General features: G+C 38.4%; 1 long non-coding RNA gene across 4 annotated transcripts; it reads left to right on the plus strand.

Moving 5' to 3' along the window:
* Positions 1–192: 192 nt before the first annotated feature.
* LOC140515258 (uncharacterized) lies at positions 193–19,507 on the plus strand. 4 transcript variants are annotated; one of them, XR_011970914.1, is made up of 5 exons: positions 193–295; positions 9,859–9,958; positions 12,232–13,971; positions 17,221–17,279; positions 17,787–19,507. It is a non-coding gene; the product is annotated as an uncharacterized lncRNA (long non-coding RNA). The 4 variants fall into 4 exon arrangements; XR_011970912.1 differs by lacking the exon at positions 193–295 and adding an exon at positions 7,401–8,620; XR_011970915.1 differs by lacking the exon at positions 193–295 and adding an exon at positions 7,401–8,620 and having other exon boundaries at positions 9,864–9,958.
* The last annotated feature ends 5,584 nt before the right edge of the window (positions 19,508–25,091 follow it).

Consider the following 25,091-nt stretch of genomic DNA (forward strand, 5'->3'; position numbering starts at 1 on the left):
CTGTGCCACTCAGCTGCTTCATACTTCTTACCTTCTCTATAACAATAACTGTCGTCCCAGTCATCCAGTCTTACGGTCTAGGTTATCACTCTCCTCTCATCTTTTTCACCCCCCCCAACCAAGTTGTTACAAAGGCCTCCCACGTATGCCCCTTCTGTCTTCTGACACTGCCACCCCTGCAGTGCTGGCCCTCATCACCTCATGGTTACACTTCTGTAACAAGCTGATCATGGGGCTGCCTGCCTCGTCTCTCCCCACTCCAGCTGGTGCTGTCAGTCATCTTCCCAAAGTACAGGTAGGACCATGTCGCTCCCCCTACTCAAGAAACCTAAACTCTCTAGCATCAAGCTAAAATCTTTTGGCTGGCATTCAAGGCCCTTCCTATGCTGGCTGCCCCCTAACTGCGAGCATTTTCATGGACTGTCCCCCATGCTTGAAATACTTTTCTCCTTTGTCTCCTCCTCCTCCTCCTCACTTCCCTGACTTCCTTGGAGTCCTAGCTAAAATCCCTCCTTCTAGAGGAAGCCTCTTGTGATCACCCTTGCTTCTGATGCCTTCTTATCTCCCATTTAACCAGTCTCTAGCTTCTTTGTGGCCGGCTGTTTGCCTTTATCTTTTTTCTTGCTGGTGTTTAGCACAGTGTCTGGCATATAGTAGGGCCTTTAATAAAAGCTTCTTGAAGTTTGTAAATTACCTTGTAGACATTCTCATTTTATCCAAGTTGAATGATGAATAGGGGAGAAGTGCTTGATTTGCATATATTGGGTAAGAGAAACAATCATTTTCAGTTTTAAGGTCTATGAAATGCTTCCTAGATAGTACCTTGTTTAATCCTTACCGAAACCCTGGGAGGTAGGTGCTATTGAGATCCCCGTTTCACCATAATAAAACTGATTGGTTCACCAACACACCTCAAGTAAGTATCTGAGATAGTATTCCAATGAAGGTCTTCCTGACTGCAAGGTTAGCCCCCCTCCCCCAACTATGCCTAAGGACCTGGGATTTTGTAAGCATGAACACCCCCTCTCTCCACCTACCGAGATCATCTACTGTCTAGCTTTGGAGATAAGCCTTACAAAAGGATTTCAGGGGCAAGATTTGAACTTAGGTCTTTCTGAAATCAAGCCCAATGCTTTATTCACTATACCATGCTGCTTTTGTGAGAGAAAAAAAGTAGTAAAGTATGCTTATGTCCAAAAGCATTGACAAGGGCAATATTAGACGTCGTTACTTGGAGGAGGAACCTCATTACTTGACAGAGAGGATTACCTTCTATATTTTACCACAGAATTTTCCTCCATGCCAAGGAATAATACAGATTTCAGAGTAAAGTACACAGATGGGCTAGACTCTTGCCTCCCTCCCTTCTTAGCTTCCTTAGCCATTTCCCCTCTCAGTTTCCTCATCTTTAATTCCCCTGGATTCTTAAACACAACTGTCCCCTACAACTTGAATTCTGTCTTTCTTTTCATGGTTCATTGGTTAATAATTGTATCACAAATGAAATCCTTTCCTGCTAGGAAGCAGTGTTTCCTGAGGCTGCTGAGCCTGCAGCCCAGTCTGTTAAAGCTGTTTCAGAGCAATTTGAGATTTTTACAAAAGCATCAAACTGGCCAGTGATTTTAAAAGCAATGGGCCTTTATTTGGTGCATTTCAACTCATGGTAAGGCTTGTGGCTTATCTTGAGCTGATCAAGGGCATGAAGAGAAAGGCAAGGGAAGTGTTCTGGCCTCTGGAGAGATCAGGGGAGGAAGGGAGGCTAAGAGAGGAAGGAAGATGCTGCTAAAGGGGGTGGATGAGGAAGGGGAGTCACCATTTGAGAGCCCTCCTATCGCAGCCCCAGTTTAGGGCTGTGGTTTTTCCTTCCACCCATTTTACTTGGAGAGCACCTGGGAAGGGAGGTGGGACACACACACATACATACACACACATGTATATGCATGCATATACACACATGCACATGCACACATGCACACATGCCTGGGATGCTCTGAACAGTGATGCAGAAGTGGTCCAATACTATTTTATGTGTTATTGAAGTTTCTGGGGTTCCAGAAACCAAGGATGGCTAGAGGAAGAGGAGACATGTATGGAGCAGAGATAGCTTATAACCAAAAATGCTGAGCCCACAAAGCCCAAATTGGGAAGCACTCACACAGACTGTTTCCTTGGATTTTTCTGTACATCATTTGTTTACCATGATGTTCAGCTTTTCAATTTAATTCATTTGGCTACATAAGCCTTTCATCTAAATTAACAAAGTAAACCAAGCTGAACAATTTAAAAGACTCACAGAAAGGTGTCTTTATCCTAATCGTAAAACCATCTTGGTCCCATGTTCACAGAATCTCAGGCCAAGGTGCTGATTGCCATCACAAATACACATTAACCATAGGTCGGGCTTGCTCTCTCATTTTTCTTGCTATCTGAGTATTTTGGTAGAAACAGAATCATCCTTCTTCCTTATCATCCTGGTCCTTCTGCCATATTAATTCAGCTTTGACATGTCCCCATATAGTGTTTATGGTAAAATGAGATGAGTGAACTGACTGGAATGAAATAGCTGACTTTTGACCCACATCTCATGCCAAAGACAAACTGAACTCTATTAAGAGTTTAGAAAGCTAGTTGCCTTTCACATTCTTTTTCCCTGTCGTGTGTGTGTGTACATATGTATGTATGTATGTATGTATGTATGTATGTATGTATATATATGTATATATATATGTGCATGTTGTGTACACATTTGGTCAAAGGTAAGAAGGACCAGGCTGCTACTGAAGCAGCTCTACTTCTGACTTGATTAGGTTTCTCATAGGCTTGATGGTTTATTGGTCCTTCAGCCTAGGGAACATGGGGGATGGACTAATGGATCAAGGGATGAAAATGGCAATGGAGTGGGTGGAGAAAACTGAATTTTCACTAGCTTTCTCCTCTCCCCATCTAGTTCTTTAAAGTTTTTGCCCTGGAAATGACAAAAGATACTCTCTTTACAGGAATCTCTAGCATTACATTTGTTCCAAAGAAGAAAATGTGTACATACATGGTAGGTTTGTGTTATGAAGTATGAAGAGAACATTTTTCTTGATTTTCTTAAAATATTGTGATAGAGAAATGCACAGATGAGGGAATATACAAAAAATTGCTATGTCTCTGATGGCACTACATCATCAACAAGCATTTCCTAAGCTTCTTTTTGTACCAGGCACTGTGCCAAGAACTGGAGGATTCTCTGCCCTCAAGGAGTTTACATTTTAATGAAATCTCACCCACATGCAAGCAACTATGTACATGCAGGATATAAAGAGTCTAATAGGGAGATAATCTTAGCCGGATGGCACTACCAATATCAGTAGAGGAAAACTATGAAAAGCCTTTTATAAAAAAGATATGAGTTGAGTTTTGAAGAAAGCCATTCTCAATTAATAACTGGTCAAGGGATAAAAACAAGAAGTTTTCAGAAGAAGAAATCAAATTTATCCATAGCCGTATAAAAAAAATGATTTGAAATCACTAATGATTATAGAAATGCAAATTAAAGCAACTCTGAGGTACTACCTCACCCCTTTCAGAAATGACAAATGCTGGAAAGAATGATGGAAAACAGGTACACTAATGTATTTCTGGTGGAGCTGTAAACTGCCATAACCATTCTGAAGAACAATTTGGAAGTATGCCCAAAGGGCTATAAAACTGCTTCATACTCTTTGACCCGTCAATATCACCTTTAGATCTGTACCTCAAAGAGATCAAAGGAAAAGGACTCATATGGACAAAAATATTTCTAGCAGTTCTTTTTGAAGTAACAAAGAATTGGAAATTGAGGGGTTGCTCATCAATTGAGGAATGGTTGAAGAAGATCCTTTACACATCTCTAACAGTGGTCTTACAGATTCTGCTAAATCCACATCCCTCCTCCACATCCCTCTTAAAGCTAGTCGTAGGCTCAATTTTTCTCCTAGCTACCTCTGTAAAACAATGTCTTATGTTCGTTCAAAGGACCCATTCAGCTCTGGGACATAGTGTTCCCAAGACTTTCTAATTCCTTGTTTTTTAAACTGTGGATCACAACCCCATATGGGTTAGGGTTAGGGTTAGGGAACCCATATGGGGTTGTGATCCACAGTTTAAGAAGTGCTGAAGGGAGTCATAAAAAGTTTTAGAAGTCTTGCTCTAGTACATACTGCATATGTTACTTCAAAAGGAATCACTTCTAAACCACATTCTACAAGTGATCAATTTGTCTTTGATCAAAGATCTCCACTGAGGGTGAACTATTTTAAAATTCAAATTGGAGACTAAAGAATAATTCTAAAGAACTGTTGGGTCAAAGAATAAATAACAGAAAGAATAGGAAATTTCATCCAAGAAAATAGCAATGATGAGATAACATACCAAATTTATGGAATTCAGCTAAAGCAGTCCTCAGGGAAAATTTATATCTCTAAACATTTTCATCAACAAGAGAGTGAGAACAAATCAATGAATTAAACATGCAACTAAACAAACCTAGAAGAATAATAAATCAACCCCCCTCCAACTAAACAACAAAGTAGAACTTCTAAAAATCAAAGAAGAGCTTAAGACAATTGAAACAAAAATGAATTAATAAGAGTAGGAGATTGGTTTTTGAAGCAAAGAAAAGACCAATTAGATACACAGCCAATCTCATTTTTAAAAGAGAATTTATAGTTTGCCCCAAAAGTGAAAAATAAAAATTCACACAACTGAATTGAAAATAAAGGAAATCTATTTTGACAATTGCATACTAACAAGACTGGTAATTTACAGGGAATGGATGAATACTTACAAAAACATAAAATATCCCAGGTCAATAAAAGAAGGAAGAGATTATTTAAATAAACCCAGTATCAGAAAAAGAAATTGAACAAGACGTAAATTATTTCCCTCATCCCCAAAAAACCTTGATGTCCAGAAGGATTTAGAAACTGTCATAAACAATATGGATAATTTGATGTCTCATGCTACACTTTAGGTTCATCATTACTCTGGCAGGAGGTGGGTAGCATATTTCATCTTCTAATCTCTAGACTTGTAATTTGTTACTGCAATGATCAGTTATAAAATCTTTAAAAAAATTTTTTTCCTGTACTAGTATAAATTTTCTCTTCTTTCTGCTTCTTTCATTCTGCATCAGTTTATGGCAGTTTCCCCAGTTTCCTCTGAAACTGTCAGAATAAGACATAAATTTTTCCTTACTTGTTATAAGGTTTTCTTTTCATTTATGCAATTGGGGAAATGAAGAAAGAAAAAAAAATGAAATGTTTATAAAAATTTTAAATAAAATTAAAAATTAAGAAATACAGGTAATGGAGTATAGAAATCTATCTTGCCCTACAAGAAGAGAGAAGATGCTAGATCTTGTGTTATCCTGATTGTATTTCCACAATACTAAAACTATTTCTTTCTAGCTGCTTGCAGTAATACAAATAGGAAAAAACCAAAGCAATCAAATTTGAATGTTTTAAAATTACCAAGAATAAGTACAGACCCAAAGAAGAGAAATGAGAAAACTCTCCTACCCTACTCCTTTTCAGGTTTTGTTTGTGTAAAACCTTTTTAATTATATGTAATCAAAATTATCTATTTTATCTTCTGTAATCCTCTCCATCCCTTGTCTCTTCACAGACCCTCCCCTTTTCATAAATTTGAAGGTAATTTTTTCTTTACTCCTCTAATTTGCTTCTGATTTAACTTCTTATCTCTAAGTCATTTAGAGTCATTCATATATGGTGTGAGGTATTAGGTATCTAACCCGAATTTTTGTCCGACTACTTTCTGCTTTGTCATTCTTTCAAACAGCGAGTCCTTGCCCAGTAGCTGTAATCTCTGTGTTCATCAAACTCATACATTATGTTCATTTGCTACTGGGTGCCCAGTATCTAATCTCATTGAAACCAGTAGCAAACTGTTTTGATTACTGCTTTGCAGTATAATTTGAGACCAGGAAATTAGCCCCTTTCTTCCTGCTTTCTTTTCATACTTCCCTTGAGGTTCTTGACTTTTGTTCCTCTAGATTAAACTTATTATTTTCTTCTAACTCTAAGAAATAATCTTTTGATAGTATGATGGTTATGACCCTGCATAACTAAATTAATTCAGTTACCATCAATTTTGTTAAATTGATTCAACCTACCCAAGAGCAGTGAATATTTTCCCAATTTTTAAATTCTGTCTTTATTTCTGTAAAGAGTATTTTTTTAAAAAGTTTATTCACAAACAAAATTGATTCTAGGATAAGATAGAAGATGATTGAATGGAAAGAAAATCTTTATATCAAATTTCTCTGATGAGGGTTTTGTATTCAAGATACCTAAATAACTAGCAAACCAAAAGACATTCCCCCACTAGTTAAGTGTTAGGATATGAATAACCATTTCTAAAAAGAATTGCAGATTATTAGCTATATGAAAGAATACTCTAAAAATCACTACTAAGAGAAATAAAATCAAAACATCCCTGACTTTATGCTCAGCAAAACTGGAAAACATGATTAAAAAATAGAAATCAATAATATTGGAAGAGTTGTAGAAAGACAGGCTTATAAATGAATTGCTGGTCTAGTTCTGAATAAGTATAGCCATTTTGGAAAGCAGCCTAGAATGATCCAAAAAAGTGAATAAAATATCCATACCCTTTGACCCAGAAATTCCATTACTAAGCTTATATACCAAGAAGGTCATTGATGAGATGAAAGTCTCCATATATAACAAAATGTGTTTAGCAGCGCTTTTTTTGGTAACAAAGAACTTGAAAAAGGTAGATACCCTCTAATGGTGAATTACGAAACAAATTGTGGTGTATGAATGAGAAGTCGTATTACCGTACTCTAAGAAATGATAAATATAATGAAGGTAGAGAAGCATGGAAGTAGGAAGCTTGCTCCATGAACTGAAGCAAAGTGAAGCTGGCAGAGCCCAGGAAACAGCATCCACAGTGACCGTAATACAAATGGGAAAAAGCCAAAGCAATCAAATTTGAATGTGGTAAAATTGCCAAGAATAACTATAGACCCAAAGAAGAGAAATGAGAAAACTCCCCTACCCTACTCCTTTTCAGAAGTATGGGCTGTGGATATGGCAAATTGTATATATTTTCAGGCTTTTTGGATGTACAATATATTGATTAGCTTTTCTGTTTTTTTTTCCTCTTTTTTTCCCTTTAAAAATATTATTTGATGTATGGAATGATTCTCTGGAATTGGGGAGGGAGTAGTATTCTGAGAAAAATTCTGATGATGTTAAAAAAACCCAATCAAAACATCAATGACAATTTATTTGTAAAATGGAAGGGGAGGTAGTAAGTTCTTTCCTCATTGGAAATCTTCAGTCAAAGGCAAGGCTACTGCTTGTGGGACCCACTGTAGGGTACATTCTGTTTTAAGTATTTTTCCTTAGGTATGTTTTAGGTATTTAGGTATTATTTGATAGGAATCTTTGATTCCTACTCATTCTGAGAAACTAGGAAGGGAAAACTAACCCTGATTCAAAGGTAGGTCAAGTCAAGGCAGAATAACAGCTTGTGGGCTATGCTGTGAGAGGCAACTCTTTTTCAGTGACTGTATAGCTAAAAGTCTTAGTGCTTCCTACCAGTTCCTAAATTTTTGGATTGTACAAACATTTACTCAATAGCTCTCAGAGCTGAATAGGCCCCTTGAACAGACCATATTCTGTAGCGAGGGCATGTAGGGAGCTTTGTGCTTAGAGCTAGTCTTTGGCCATGAAGCAAGAATGACTTTCCTACCGGAGCTCCTGCGAGAGGTTGTAAAGAAATTCTTGCTCAGGTAGGGCCATTGAGGTCTCTAGCAGCATGTAGATAGATACTTTGATGCTCCAAATACATCAGAGAGGGGAATGGACCCTTAGAACATATAACATAATCTTATTACATGTGCATGTACCCGAGAGGAACATGTTGTAAGCCGAGGCTTGGTGACCTCTTGTTGGATATATTGAATACGGGATTCTCTCTCATCGGTACTTTTACCCTTAAATACCTTGGAAGTGCCTTTCAACTCTTTGATCTTAAAGGTGCTTCTTGCCCCCAGAATGCATAACTAGATAGGAACAATAGGAAGAAGTCAGAGGGGAGAGAGATTTGAGCTTGAAAAAAGGAATTTTTTTCTAAAATGTATGCTTTTCAAAAAGGCTGTATCGAGGCAGTGGGGTTTTACATTGCACGTTGGATGATTGCTTATGGAATTTGTTTTTTGAGCATATTCTGTTTCAGGTACCCCTTTCACAAGACAGTCTCTAAGGTCCCTCCCAGCTCTAGGGTTCTGTGATTCTGCAGCCCTTTGAACACAGGTTTGCAGAGTTGACTGGGCCCTCAGAACACACATCATCATTCCCCACATACTTGGGAAAGTACATAGGTCTGTTATATACGGTTGATGGCACAATAGCTCCAATCTATGTTATGAAGAGGGCTCTTTTGCAAGAACTAGAGAGCCTCTAATGTCCTTATTGGCTCTGAGTTCTTGTAACTCTATGACTTTGAGCACACGTTCTCGGAGTTGAAAAGGTCCCTAGAACACATAACATTATCTGGTAATGTGCAGCTGGAAAGAAGAAAGATCAGTCTAGAATTCATAGTAGAGGTAAGTTGAGAACTTATAAAATGTTGTAGAGGGGTTATTGTGCTATCTCTTTTCTCCTTTTAGTGACTAAACTCTTTAAGAAAGTTATTTCTAATCGATCCTTCTATTTTCTCTCTTCTAAATTCTCTGCAATATAGCTTCTGGTCTCATCTGTCAATTGAAATTTCTGTCCCTAAAGTTACTAGTTTACAAAACTAATGGCTTTTTTTTTCAGTATTATCCTTCTTGATCTCTAATTTTGGGTGTTTCTCCAAGGCTCTGCCCTGGGCCCTCTTTTATCTCTATACTGTGTGTGTGTGTGTGTGTGTGTGTGTGTGTGTGTTTTGTACTATATCTCATCAACTCCATTTTTTTGATGTATGAAAAAATTTCCTATCAGAGTTATGCCTAAGTATAATGAACTTTGAGTTCCGATTCCTATATGTTGGAGATCTATCAGACTGCTTGTGGGTTACAATGTAGAAGGGATCCTGTTTCAGGTACTTGTTATACTGAAGAGTATCTGGGGTTCCTGCTTTCTCTGAGGTTCTATAATTCTGCTTAGCCCCAGAAGGAAGAAGTGAGGTTAGTGAATGGAAGTCAAAGAAATACGCATTTTAGCTGGTTAAGAGGAAATTTTCCTAAGAACTAAAGTGATCTGAAAGACTATATCAGAAGTCAGTGAATTCATTCTTACTGAAGACATTCAGTCAAGGGCTGGATGAGCACTTGTGATATATCTCATGAAGGTGAATTTTTTAAAATTATAGTTTGAACTGCATTACTTCTGAGGTCTCTGGAAGGTTCATGATGGTAGAATTCTGTGATTATGTTGCCCAAGAGCCAAGGGGGCCTTTAGAACAATGCCTCTTCCGTTAACTAAACTTAGGAAGAAATGAACCCAGGGTTAAAGCTCATGGTGGGACCACGGAAGGGAGGGTGTCCCAGCAGAAGCACAATGACTACTGAAGTGGGATGTTATGGAGGGGAATCTTTTTCGTGTATGAGTTAGATTAGATGGCAAACTAAGGTAAATTTCAAGTCTGAGGTATTGCCATACTTTCTTATTCTAGACATCAGAACCAGGAGAAATGGATGGGAAATTTATACTTCATGTTATGAAAAACTTTCTAACAAACAGAGCTACCTAATAGCTGGATGGACTGTCCCAAAGGCATTAGGTTGCCCCTCAATAAGGATCTTTACCTAAAACTTCATAGCTGTTTGTGGTACATTCTCTTTCTTTTATTTTCTCTCAGTCCAGGTTGGACTAGGTGGCATCTGACGATCCTGGTATTATTCCACTTATACTTATTCCGGAAATGAACAGGTTCTTAGAAGACTCACCATTGTTTTATAGTAAGTACATTTCAGAAGGTGTGAAACCAGGGTTACTGTGGGATCTGGTGTTGGAAGAGGGGGCAGGTTTCTTGGCAAAGGCAGGATGAACAGTCACGGAATATGCCATTGTGGGGGTGGGAGTGGGCTTCTTTCACAGCTACTGTGGCCTCTGATGGCCCCATCAGTTCTGGGTGCCTATTTTCTTTATTACTTTGATTATAGGTTCACAGAATTGAGAGGGCCATTAGAATATGCAACTTCTTCTTGTAGCAAGTACATATGGGGAAACTTTGAGACTAGGGTAGGCCTGAAGCTAAGGTTTGGAGGAGAGATAGATTTCCTAGCAGAGGCTGGTAGATCACATATGATGTATGGTGTAAAGAGGATTGATTCTCTTTTAGATACAGGGTGGTCACTGCTCTCTGAGAAAGTGTGATTTAATGAATTGTTGAACACCACCTTCTTGAGGTGAACAGGCCCTTAGTGTACGTATCATCATCATGATACATTTGACTATTCAACTTAGACAAAAATGTATTTTGGAAGGAGCAGTCCTTGGGGTGGGTCTTCCTTGCCCTGTGATGGGTGAGGAGATGCTAATGGGGAATAGGAGACCTGTCTTACATTGGGCATAGGGGATGGGCAGTGCTGTGTGTGAGGAACAGTGAGAAATTCTGTTTGGTTGGACTATAGAGTGTGGGAAGGAAACTAGTGTGTAATTGAGGCTGGTGAGATTGAAGCCTGCTTAGGAAGGTTTTTAAAAGCCAAATAGAGAAATTTATATTTGGTCCTAGAAGAGATAGGGAGTTAATAGAGTTTCTTGGGGCAAGAGGAGTAACGATTATATCTTTGCTTAAGAAACCTCACTTTGGCAGTTGCAGAGGAATGCTTGAAATGGGGAGAAAGTTGAAATGGTGAGAACAATTAGGAGATCATTGGAACGATCCAATGGAATGAATTCCCTTCTCACCTCCATCACTTACAAATTTTAGTTTCCATCTAGGCTCAGCTCAGACTCTATGAATCCTTTCTGGTGCTTTCCCATCTAGATCACTTAGCATTTATTTTGGCCGAACTTCATATGTACTCATATTTGTGTCTATTGTCTTCCCTAGCTAGATTATAAGCTTCTTGAGGGCAATGACGTTTCATTTTTGTCTTTGTATCTTTAGTGTCTAGTACAGGGTCTGGCACAGAGTAGATCTTTGATAAATTCTTATTAATTTGATTGACTCACAAGCTTTATGGTGAATTGGAGTGTATGTGGTCTTGAGGTTATTTTTCTTCCCAAACACAGGTTGAACTTAATGACTGCTGAGGTACCAAATTCGTTCTGAGAGTCTGTGTTTCTATGCCATATTGAACACAGAATCCCAGAGCTGATCTGGTCCTTGGACAAACATCATGTTGCAACAAGTGCTCATGGCAAGACATCAGCCCAGGTTAAGTATGGGATGTGTGATTGGTGATGAGACAGAAGCTTCTAGAAGAAGTAGGATGAATAAATAGATTTTTTTTTGCTGCTTCTAAAGAGCTTCTGAGGTCCCTGTTTGCTCAGAGATTCTGTGATCCCGTGACTTGGATTACAGGTTTCCAGAGTTGCACAGGCTCTTAGAATGCACAGGTCAGAGTCTGAGGGGTTTGGATTGAGAAGGAAAGATGGATTTGCTAACAGGGATTGGTTCAACACCAGTCGAGTTACTGTGCAGAGGGAATTCTTTATCCAGAACTGTATGACTTCTCAGGTCCCCAACAGGTCTGAAATGCTGGGATTCTGTACCCTTTCAACACAAAGTCCCCAAACTGAAAGGGCCCTTCCCTGTTGTCTTACAGTGACATATCAGAGGGAGGTAGATTGGAGCTAAGTATAAGGACAACGTCCTCAGAAGAACTATCTGGACAGTTGTCTCAGGATGTAGTGTCCCCTTTCCCCCATTACAGATCATCATTCAAAGGCACCATAAGAAATCATTTGCAGAATATGTTATAAAAAAAAGCAGTGGTTTTGAGGCTGGGGTGTGCATACTATGTGCAAAACAGTGTATGTAAGATGACCTATTGGAAAGGATGGAGGGTGATAATAAACTACTGGATCTTTGCTTCATCTATCTATTTTGAGCTAAAAAAAAATGAAGCCTTGATGATCGCTGGTATGCCTGTGATCATTGGCATTCTCAGTTGGCCCCTATGACAGACAGTCAGGCGTATAGATAATGTGTGCAGGGTGTTCTGAGAAAAGAATAGCACCTGAAAGCCTTTGTTCTTTTTCTGAATATTTCCACATACTACAGTTTCCATATGCCTGGCTAATTTGGATTGACGTGTCATATGATCTGCTTTTATCTAAATTACTCTTCACAAAATGAACAAGCAACTTCAAAGGAGTTCTTCAAAGAAATCACAGCTTGAAGATCTTCCCAGTGATGTGATCACAAACAACAAGTACATGACAGAGCCCGCATTTCTCCAACTCCTGTCCGCATCATAAAGCAAAAATAATGAGGATGCAAGCAACCCACTTTTGAGATGATCAAGATGACTTGAAATATGGCTTTACCTCTTTCTCTTGTTTTATTCACTTCATTTTTGTTATACCTCCATTGCTGTTAACTGTGAATTTCAGTCATAGTGTATATTATGTTGATAATAGTTCACAAGCATTTTTTAAGCACCTACTATGTTTCAGGCACTGTGCAAAAAAACCCCTAGTCCCTGCTCTCAAGGAGCTCACCATCTAATGGGGGAGACAAGATGAAACGAACGACATACAAACATACTATAGACAGGAGAAATTGAAGATAATCACAGAAAAAAGGCACCATTAGGAAGGGGAGGGGAGTGGAATTGGGAATGGAATTTTCCGGGAATGATTTGGAGGCCAGTGTCACTTGATCAAAGGGAGTGGGAGTAGAGTAAGTGGTCAGAAGACTGCAAAGGTAGGAAAGGACCAGCCTATGAAGAACTTCAAAGTCCAACATTGGATTTTATATTTGATCCTGGAATTCATGGGTCTTGGGAGCCACTGGAATATATCTAAAAGAGGGATGTCATGGTCAGGGACTTGTGACTTAGGAAGAGCAATTTGACTGGAGGATGGATTAGCATGGGAAGAAATTTGAGGCAGGGAGACCATCCATTAAGCAAGGAGGACCTATAGCAAGGTGGTGGTAATATCTGAGGAAAAAGGAGGGAGGGTACATACCAAAGGTGTTGGGAAAGTAGAATCCATGGGACTTGGCAACTGATTGGATGGGGGAGAGCAGATGTGGGAAGAAGGGCAGAAAGAAAGATGGAGGAGTTACAATTAGTCATTTAAAAGCTAAACATCCAGAACATATAAACAAACCTCTATTTTTTTCAGTCATCTTTAAGGCCATGTGTTACTGAATCCTGTCCTTAATAGAATTACAGGAACCTTAAGGATAATGTTTAGAATCCTCTTTTGAGGTTTTTTACTTATTAGTGAAAAACAAAAGACCAAAAGTCATTGGGAAACACATATTCTTCTTGCCATGGTAAAATGGCTAAGATAATAAACAGAAAACAAAATGGCAACAAATTAAAATGCATTCTTTTGTTAATAATTACTGTTGGGAGACACATAGAAAACATAACTGAAGACTCAAGGAAACAAGTATCAGAACAATTTATATTGTGTGGGAGATTTGCCATATAGTTGAATGAGCCTTCAGATGTTTTTTGAACATACTTAAATGCTTTTTCAATAATGATGCATGTGAAGAATGTTTTTGTGAATCACTAAAGATATGCCAGAGAAGGTAAAATGAAAATATTAACAGCTAACATTTACATGGCACTTAGTATGTACCAGGCACTGTACTAAGCACTTTACTTTTATTATCCCCATTTTACAGATGAGAACACTGGGGCAAACAGAGGATTGAAAGTCTTTGCCCAGGGTCACACAGCTAATAAGTTTCTGAGGTTAGATTTGAATATTTTTCCTGACTCCAGACCCAGCCATCTATTCACTATGCTACCTAGCTGTCCCAGGGATATGTTATCAACAGGTAAATGATTTCTTTAATAAAAATAACATTTTATGGAATATTTATCAATATAGCCATCAATGGAGTGGCTGCTTTGAATAGAATTTTTGGGGAGCTGAATCTCAATGGCAATCAGAATTCTGAGGGACAGGAATGAGCTTTGACTCTTTCTTGGCAGTACGGAAAAAACTGAGCAACAGAGGGACGCTCATCTGTGCTTGATACAAGAAAAAACAGCTTTCTATCAAGTAGTAGAGCTATGGCACAACAGAATGGGCTGCCCCCTGAGGCTGGTCTTCGCCCTCTCCTTGGAGATACTTATTTGAAGTGCTATATGATGACTTTGGGGACGTCCTTCTGCACAAAATCTCTGGGGGTTTTCTAGGTCGGCTTGGTCTGCTGTTTGACTGCTGAGGTCCTTTCTAGCCCTCAGAAGCCAGGATTCTGTGATTCTTTGGAAAAAACTTTCCCCATGTTGAATGAGTCCTTAGTACCCACCTCATCTTCTATCAAAGGCATATGGAAAAGATTGATTTAGAGGAAGATGAGTGTTGTGTGGCTAATTTTGTGGGATGAGATGTTTTCTAGCAGAAATAAAGCAGAAAGAATACTTCTCTGGGAGTTACTTTTGCTAATGTTTGAGGTTCACTTCAACTGTGATTCATTAAAGATGACATAGAAGAGCTATATGGGGAAGTAACAGGGGACAGGACATAGGATTTCATCAATGTAGCAAAGACTCAGGATGAAGAAACACTTTCTCTGCAATTTATAGTCTTAGAGAATTTCTGTAGCAATTTTTAATTTGCCCAGTCACAAAACCATTAAGGTCCTATGATTCACAGAAGATGGCCCCTAGAACTGAATGAGCCTTTAGAAAATAATACAACCCCTTTTAATAAGCACTCTCAGGAAAGTTCTGAGTTAGATCTATGGCCATGGGTCATTGGACTGAATGCTGCTGGGGCAGGTTAATTGAGAGGATTCATATTCATGCAGAGTTTTCAACTTAGCAGATAGATAATATCTTAAATTTTGGAGACTCTGTGACTCTATCTGGCAATAAAGTATAATGGATAGTCCTGGACATGGAGTCAGAGATCTGAATCTAAATTTCACCTCAAACACTTGAGGGTTATGTCATTCTAACAAGTCACTGAACTTCTCTGGGTCTGAGTTTCCATATTTGTAAAATGAGGTTGAATTTGTTTGCCTGGAATAATGTTTTCAGCTCTGAATCTACAAAGTTATGATTCTATGACTAGAAGTCAATTCTTGAGTAAAAACAAAATAAAAAGCTGGAAGGTATAGTTAGTTTGTTTGGCTATTGAGGTCTCTACCAGATCTTAGAGGCTGTGATTCTGTGGCTCTTTGAACAAAGCTTACCAGAGTGGAATGGACCTGTGAAGACTTCTGCTGGCAGAATGGGCAGATGAGGACAATTTGTTCCAAAAGCCATGAAGGCAGCTGAAGGCAGGTACTGTAGAGTGCTTAGAGCTTGATCAGGAATGGAAGATGCCAAGGTCATCCACTGCATCCTGAGCTGTCACCAGTCATCTTGACATTTGTCCTGCCACTGGACTTTTATTGACTTAGGAAGAGAGAGTAAGGCTGTTGACTTTGCACAACTCTGCAAGTCAGTACATCACCCTGTGATGTATCTTTGAAAATGAAGGATGAATAACATTCTATTTGTCTACTAAGATGCCTACCAGCACTGTTTAGTCTTTGAACAAGAACTCCTAGAATTTACTGGGAATATAAATCATTTTCATCCATCAATGAATGAAGCTTTCATAGGTCAGAGTGGTATGGTTGATTGTAGGGCAAATTGGTTTCTGCTATAAATAGAGCAGAATGAATACTTGTTCGAGTGACTTTCGCATGTATTAGAAGGCCACAGATGCCACTCTGAGCTCTGACATTCTGTGATAGTATGAATCAATGAAGAAAGCCTCCCAGGGCTGAGGGAACCCTTAAAAATAAGACACTGTCTTGTAGCAAATAAACCCCAAATGGTTGAAGTTTGAGATTAGATGGGGCAATGGGATAGGTGTCCTTTTTGTGGAATCTGGTTGGATACTTGCAGGGCATATTATAGAGGTGATTACTATTCATGTAATATATCTATATATCTCTCTATATATATGCATATCTATAATTCATGTATATATCTTCCAAGTCTAAATACAATTCTGATTTTGCTGTCCCCATAGGTGATATAAAGTAGCATGGTACAAAATTGAGAGAAGCCCATTCACACTTCTTTTATGGAAAAGCTTTTAATCTAATGTAGCTATGAAAAACTAGAATTGGCTCCCTTCAGAAGGTGTTTGACCCTAAAAAGATTTCTTCAGTCAAAGACTACATGATGACTTAGTATCTATTAAGGAGACCTTTTTATACTTTTTATTCACAATAGGGTAATCTACCAGTGCATCGGACATGGCCTCCCAATGCTGAACGAGCTCTTAGAAAATATTCCATCACCTGGTAGCCAGTACACTTAGAATTACTAAAGCTCAGGCTCAGATCAGAAGCAATATGGTAGTCACCATGAAGCCATATTATGGAGGTGTATGATTACTGTCTGGATTACACTGTATGGCAGAAATTATATATATATATATATATATATATATATATATATATATATATATATATATATACATATACATATATGTATATATATATATATATATATATATATATATATATATATATATATATATATATATATATATATATATATATATATATATATCCCATTGCTTAAATCTGTGGGGTTTGTTTATGCCTTGGACAGTTTTTAGGAATAAAGGGTACAAAATTCATTGAAACTTCTTTGAGTTTCTTATATGGCAAGATAAACTTAATGAAGTTGTTGACAGTTTGAACTGGCAGTCTAAAAAGGCTGGTGATTGAGCTTTAATGGAGAGATCCACTCAAAGACTACCAGATAACTTAATGACCACAGTCTTAAGGAAATGTTTGGTTTCATGTATTTTTAGTTGCTCAATTTCCTACCAGCTCTAAGAGTCTATGATTCTGTGACTCTTTGAACACAATTTCCCAAAGTTGTGAGCGCAGCTTAGAACATACATTATCTTCTTCCAGGTGTGTGTAGAAACAAGTAAGTCTAGATGGGCATTGATTCACCACTGGTGGTTCTGGGGTATGGTGTATCTTGTCAGAGGCAGAGCATGAAATAGTTATATTTGTGTGTATTAGAGGTCCACCTCTGAGGTGCTTTTATTTCTTTGATTCCAGAATGGCAGATATCCTTCCAGATCTGGATGAGCTCTGAGAAAACTGGATACCATCTTTTAGTAAGTTGTCCAGGATCGGCCTTCATACTCTTTGTATGGGTTCTTTTTTTTTTTAAACAGAACCCACTGGAATATTGGGGCCCCATTTTAAGAGAGATTACTGTTTATGTATGGGGTGGCCCTTATGCTAGACACACATCATTTTCAACTCTGAAACTATGATTTTAATTTCCTCCCCTTAAGCCATATAAATGAGCAATGGATACAAAATTAAAAGAAGCCCCTTTGCTTTTATCATTAGGTAAAGTTTTTAAATGTAATGCAGCTGCGAAAAAGTTGAATTGGCTATTTTTGGAAGCCAGAGTTCACACATTAATAGTAATGTTCACCCCAGGTCTATAAAACAGCTTATTGACTATAGAATTCAGGAAATATTTTTCATGTATAGGCTTATCTTGTCGACTGTTTAGGTCCTATCTCACCTTAAGTGGTATTGATACTGTGACTCTTGAACAGTTTCTGAGAGTTGGGAGTACTCTTGAAACACACATCATGTTCTTATGTCAGTTGCATGCAGGCAACGAGAGCATCTTTGGGCCCTCACAAAATACGGTGCCATCTTGTATCCAACAGACCTGAAATGCCAGAATCCTCAAGTGAGATCTTCAACTATTTGGTGGGTATCCTTTTTAGGGAAACCTAGGTGAAACTTGTGTGGGTTCATTATGGAGCTGATTTCTTTTCATAAAATGGTTAGACATTGTAATAGGTCCACAGAACTAACAGTACTGAAATTCTGTGATTTTGTTTGCCTCTTCGTCAATATAAAGAAGCAATGAGTTTGAAACTGAGAGATTCCCAAGTGCATTTTTCGTATAGAACTTTAAACCTAATATATCTGTGGGAAAAAATGAATTGGCTGCCATGGAAGTCAGTTATGGCCCCCTAAATGGACATCTTCACTCAAAGATTGTAGTACAACTGGTTGCCTACTGGATTAAGGAAATATGGGTTTTTCCCCATATACAGAATCATAATTTAACCTCCTGAGATCCCTAATAGTTCTGAGATGCTTTGATTCTGTAACTCTTTGAATAACATTTCCAAATGTTGAATAGGCCCTTAGAACACACATCATGTTCTTCCATCAGGTGTATGTGGGGATAAATGAGATTGAGGTTGTCACATTTTATACTGGTGATGTCTACTAGAATAAGCAGAGCAAGATCAGTATTCACATAGTAGTTAACTCAATAACCTCTAGTATCTCCTAGTTCTGAGATGCTATCACTCTGTGACTTAGTGAATATGGCCTTCCAGTGCTATATGGGTCCATAGAAAATATTCTACTATTTGGTAGCCAATACACTTGTAATTACTGAAACTCAGGATCATGTCGGGGCAGTTTTGTGCCTGGATGGGTATCTTTCTAGTGGACTATATGAGAACCTTTGTAGGGAATCTTATAATATTATAATGCTGATGGCTGTTCGTAGAAAAGGTGAGTCCTGTAACTGAAGCCAGTACATTCTTGGTGTGGAAACTGTATGTTTTTTTCTTGGCTATTGGGCAATTTAAAGTAGAATGTGTTCAAAGTTGAATGATTCCCATTCTCATTTCTCCTATGAAAAACCTTTGAACCTCATAGAACTGTAGAAAAGTAGAACTGACTGCCTTGGGAGGCAAGTGTTTGCCCCTAAATGCACATGATCACTCAAGGGCTACAAGAGAGTGGATTAAGTATGATGGTCTTAAGGAAAAGTTTTATTTTGTGTATTTCTTCTTTTTTAGCTGCTGAGATTCCTACCAGCTCTCATATGCTTTAATTTTGTGACTTTTTGAGCAGTGTTTCTCAGAAATAATTGGGCCCTTAGAGAACACCCATCATCTTTTTCAGACTAGTCTATGTGGGCACAAGGGAGACTGTGCTGAGCACAGGTGGTCTCTTTAGTTGTGGGGCATGGTAACTTCTACTCTAAATAGAATCAGATGAATATTTCTGATCCTTTACTTTTGCATATAGAAAAGAGCCAGCTGATGTCCCTCTGTGCTTTGAGATGCTATTTTTCTTGGCTTCATTGTAGATAATCAATAGCTCCTTAACTAGCCCTTGGAAAATAAGTCACCATTTTGTATTCCACCAGCCTGAAATGGTAGAAGCCTGCGATCGGGTTTTGAATCATTTGATGATAATCTGGAGGAACAATTGTGGGCTCTGTTGTAGTGGCGATTACTCTTTATATATGTGTTGACCATTATAATGAATAAATCAACCTCCAATACTGAGTTGCTTTGATTTTTCTTGCCTCTTTGTTGATATAAAGAAATAATTGGTATAAACTGGGAGAAGACTTTTCATAATACACTTTTCATAAAGAAAAGCTTTAAATCTAATAGAATTGAATGAAAAGGTAAACTGATTTCCTCAGAAAGCAAGTGTGCTCCTTTGAATCAACATGTTCACTCAAGAGTTAGAAGACAAGTTATTAATGATATTCTCAGATAAACATTTTATTTCATGTGTAAGTTGGTTTTTTAGTTCCTGAGGTCCCCGCCATCTCTAAGAGACTTTGATTCTGTAGCTCCATTGATCTAGTTTCCTTGAGTTAAATGGGCTTTTAGAAAGTTAGAAAATCATTATCTTCTTTCAACATATGTATTTCAGGTATAAGGTGAGACTGCGGTAAGACCACAGCACAGTTTTGGTTGTGGGGTTTGGAGGCTCCTACCATAAATATGCTAATATGTGTACACTTGGGGGTTACTTTTGCTTGTAAATGATGGCCACTGATGTCTTTCACAACCTCTGCTATCCTGTTGTGACTCACTGAACATGATAGCCTCCAGATCTAAATCAGTCCTTTGAAAATATTGCACCATCTAGTAACCAATATACATGGAATTGCTGAAGCTAGGAATTGGATGAGTAGGATGGACACCATTCTCAGTAGAACATGGAAGAAATCTTGTGGGGGAAAACTATAGAAGTGACTAATGTTCATGTAAAGGCTGGATCCTATGTCAAAAGTTTATGCCTTCCCCACATGAAGTTCTATCAATGTTCTTGCCCCTTAAGCAATTTAAGGTAGCATTGAATTCAAAACATAGGCAATCTCATTGATGCTTTTCTTATTATAACAAAACAAAACATTAAGTCTCCTGGAGTTATGGGAAAACAGAAGTGGCTGCCTCAAGAGGCCAGTATGTTACCTGAATGGACATGTTCACTCAAGGGCTATAAGACAACATATTATCTATGTTCTTAATGAAAAATTGTATTTCATGTATTGGTTCATCTTTTTAGCTGCTGAGGTCCCTATTAGCTCTGAGAGACTTTGATTCTGTGACCCTTTGACCAGTGTGCCCCAGAGTTGACTTGGCTCTTAGTGCTCACGTGATCTTCAGTCAGGTGTATGATGAAAAGAATTAGACTTGCCTGAGCATCAGTTGTAAGATTTTTCCTTCCTGGTTACTACTATCACATGTAGAGCAAAATGAACCTTTGTGTGGGAATTTTGCAAGGGTTAGGTACTTGTTGATGTTCGTCTCAGCACTGAGATGCTGTCATTCTGAGTCTATTGAAGATGGCTTCACAGTGCTGAATAGGCCATCAGACAATATCAAACATCGGGTGCCAAATAGACTTGGAATTTCTGAAAATTGGAGTCTGTTGAAGGGCAGTAGAATGGATGCATCATTTAATTTGAATGTGAAAGAGCAATTGTAGGGAATATTAAAAGAGGTAATTATTGTTCCTAAATGGATTAGGTACTAAATAAGAATATTCTACCTTCTCTTGGGATATTCTGATTTTTCTTGCCCTTTAGAAAATTTAATGGAACAATGGGTATAAAATTGAGAGAAGCTCAATTGTTGTTCTTATGTGGAAAAGCTTTAAACGTACAAGAAAAAGTAGATTGGGCTGCCCCAGGAAGCAGGTGTTCTCTCCTACATGGGTATGTTTACTGCAGGACTAAAAGACAACTTACTGGCTATAACCATAAGGAAATGTTTTATTTCACATACAGGGTTGCCTTTTCAGCAACCAAGCTCTATACCAGGTCTGAGAGACTTTCATTCTGTGATTGTGAATAAAGGATCCCTGAATTTAGTGCAGCTTTAAGAACATATATCATTCTTTTCTTCAGTTGTATGAGGGATCCTGTGAAATTCTGGTGAGTGTGGGATGTGGTCTTGGTTGTGGATTTTGGTGACTCCTACCATAAGTAGAGCAAGATGAGTGAGTACTCACGGGAGTTATATTTGCACGTTTGACTGCCACCGATATCCCTTCCAGTTCTGAGATGTCGTAATTCTATGTCCTCTCAGTGTTGAATGGGCCCTTAGCTAATATTCTACCGATATACTTGGTATTATTGCTGAAGCTTGGGATCTGGTAGGTGAAATCGGATGGTTATCCTTCTCAGGAGAATATAGGTAAACCTTTATGGGTGATATAGAGATGATTGTTGTTTATGTATGGCATAAGGATATATATCCATTTTTAAAAATATCTGGGATTTGTGCCTTGGGCAGGTTAAAGGAATAAAGCATACAAAATTGAGAGAAGCCCATTTGTGCTTCACATGTTGGAAAAGTTTAAACCTTACGAAGTTGATGGAAAGTGAAACTAGCTTCCTGTATACAGGTAGGTCTCTGGATGCGTTCACTGAACGTGGACATGCTCACCGAAGGGCTGCAAGACAATATATTCTTGATTATGTCTTAAAGAAAAGCTGTGTTTTATGTATTGCTTTGTCTTTTTAGCTGTTGAGGTTCCTACAAGCTCAAAGAGGTTTTGTTCAATGACTCTCTGAACACAGATTCCCCAAGTTGAATGGGTCCTTAGAACGTAAGTCATCTTCCATCAGTTATGTGTGGAAGCAAGTAAGACTGGGGAAGACATCGGTTGAACTAGTGGTTTTGAGTCCTGGTGGATCCTACCGTAAGTAGAACAAGTTGAATACTTTGGAGGAAGTGATTTTTGCATGTAGGTCAGTTGAAGTTCTTCCCAGCTCTGAGATACTTCTGTTCTTTGTTTCATTACAGACACCTTCCCAGATCTGACATGGCTTCAAGAAAATGATACACTTACTTTTAGTAAGTTGAGCTGGAATGGGAAATGCTCAGCGTCAGGTCTCAGTTTATTTGATGTGTCCTTAATAGAAACTGTAGAGATTTTGTGGGACCTATCTTAAGATAACTTACTATTTATATGTGGAATGGTCCTTATACTAGACATAATTTCTGACTCTGAAACTATGACTTTGCTTTCCCCTAAGACAATATAAAGTAACAATGGATATAAAATTGAGAGAGTTCCTTTTGCATCTGTCATGAAGCAAAGCTTTAAATGTAATGCAGCTGTGGAAAAGTTGAATTGACCATTTCAGGAAGCAGGAGTTCGCACATTAATGATAATGTTCACTCCAGGTCTACAAGACAACTTATTGGCTATCGAATTCATGAAACATTCTACTTCCTGTATAGGCTTGTCTTGTTAGCCACTTAGGTCCGGTCCCACCTTGAGTGGTATTGATACTGCAATTCTGAACACTTTCCCAGAGTTGTGAGAGGCCTTAAAACCTGGGAACAAGCAACACCTCTAAGATGCTGTTATTCTTTGACATTTTGCAGATGGCCAGCAAAGAATTAATTGGGCCCTCAGAAACTAAGATATGATCTTCCATTTAATAGACTTGAAATGACAAAAGCTCAGGAGGTCCATTGGCTCAGCATTCTTTTTAATGAAACTTGGTAAGACGCTGGTGGGACCTATTCTGTAAATAATTATTCTTCACATATGTATATATACATATCATTTGTACATTACAGTAGCCCCCCAAACCTTCCAACCCTGAAATTGTATGATTTTTCTTGCCTCTATCATTATAAAGGAGCAGTGAGTACAAAGCTGAGAACTCAAAAATGTACTTCTCATATGGAAAACCTGTAAACCTCAAGAATCTGTGGAAAAGTTGAATTGGCTGCCTCAGAAGGAAAGGGTTCTCACCTCAATGGACACATTCACACAAGGGATACCAGAAAATGTATTGGCTCTGGTATTAAGCAAAAGTGGTATTTCATGTATAGTGTCTTCTTTGTAACATCTTCGTTCCCTTTCAGCAGTCATTGATGGGAACAAAGTGATCTGATCTGCATGAGTTTCGCTTTCGGTTGAGGGACATGGTGGTTTAAGCAAGATGAATGTTTCCAAGGCAGATACTTTTGCACGTATCAGTGAGGGACCTGATGTTCTTGGAACTTGAAGATGTTATGCTCTGATATATTGCAGCTGACCTCCAAGAGCTAAAAGGACCCTGAAGCGTTTTTTACTCTCTGGTAGATAATATTCTTGGAATTATTGAAGCTCATGATCAAGTCAAGGACAGAAAGGTAGCCATCTTTCTAAACTGAAGATGGGAAAACACTTGTAGAGCATATTAGAGAGGTGATTCCCATTCAAATATGGGTTGGTCCCTATAGCTGAAACTTATATCTCATTGTGCTATTCTTTGTTTTTCCTTGCCCCTTTTGCAATTTAAAGGAGCAATGGGTACAAGATTAAGACACTCTTATTCTCTTGGGGAAAACCTCCGAACCTCACAGAGCTGCGAAAAAGTAGAAATGGCTGCCTCATGAAGCAAATCTTTGCCTCTAAATGGGCATGTTCACTCAAGGGCTACAAGACAATGTATTGTTTGTATCTTTAAGTAAAGTTGTATTTCATAGATGTCATAATCTTTTAACAATTCTGAGATGCTTCAGTTCTGTGAGTGTTTGAACAATGTATCCCTGACTTGAATTGATCCTTAGTACACCAATTATCTCTTTTTCTTATGTGTATGTGACACACTCCATCTTCCAGTTCTGGGCATTTTTACTAGGTTTCCCCATACTTGGAATGCTCTCCTTCCTCATCTCTACTTTCTGGCTTCCTTCAAATCCCAAATCAAAACCTACCTTCTATAGGTAGCCTTTCCTGATTCCCCTTAATTCTAGCGTGTTCCTTCTTTCCAATTTGTTCTGAATATATTTTGTTTGTACTTAATTGTTTGCATTTTGTCTCCCCTTATTAGACTGTGAGCTCTTTGAGAGCCAGAGACTGTCTTTTGTCTTTGTTTACATTTGCAACCATTAGCCCTGTACTTGCCAAATAGTAGCTGCTCAATAAATGTTTACTGACTGACCGACTAACCATAAGTAAAGCAAGCTGAGTTCTTGTTTAGGAGTTAATTTGTTCATTATTGATGGCCCCAAGGTCCCTCCCTGCTCTAAGATACTCTCATGCTATGTTTAATTAAACACAGCATCCAAGATCTGAATGGGCACAAGGATAAAATGCCATTGTGCTGGGATCATGTAAGTGGAAACAGGATAGGCATCATCAGTGGAGTCATGAGTTCTTATGAGGCATACTATAAAGGTGATTAGTTTTCTCATATGAGTTGGACCTCTTAGCAGAAGGTTGTACATTTTCATCATGAAATTCTCTTTTCTTTCTCCTTAGACAACTTAAAACAACAATAGGCACAAAAGTGAGAGAATCCCATTCACAGTTCTCTTATGAACAGTCTTTGAATGACAAGAAATTGTGTCATGTAGTATGTGCCTGTGAAACCTAGACAGTATGCCAGCACCATGCTAGGAAATTGAATCACTTCCATTTGAATGTTCTTAGGAAGATTCTGAAGATCACCTGGCAGGATGAGGTACCAGACACTGAGGTCCTTTCTTGAACTAAACTGCCAAGCATTCAAACTCTACTGCAGAGAGCACAACTCTCTGCTGGCCATGTTGTTCGAATGCCAAAGCTACACTTGCTTAAAAGACCATTTTAGGGAGAACTAACACAAGAAATGTGCTCACATG

The sequence above is a fragment of the Notamacropus eugenii genome, chromosome X (genome assembly GCF_028372415.1).
Source record: "Notamacropus eugenii isolate mMacEug1 chromosome X, mMacEug1.pri_v2, whole genome shotgun sequence".
Lineage (NCBI taxonomy): Eukaryota > Metazoa > Chordata > Mammalia > Diprotodontia > Macropodidae > Notamacropus > Notamacropus eugenii.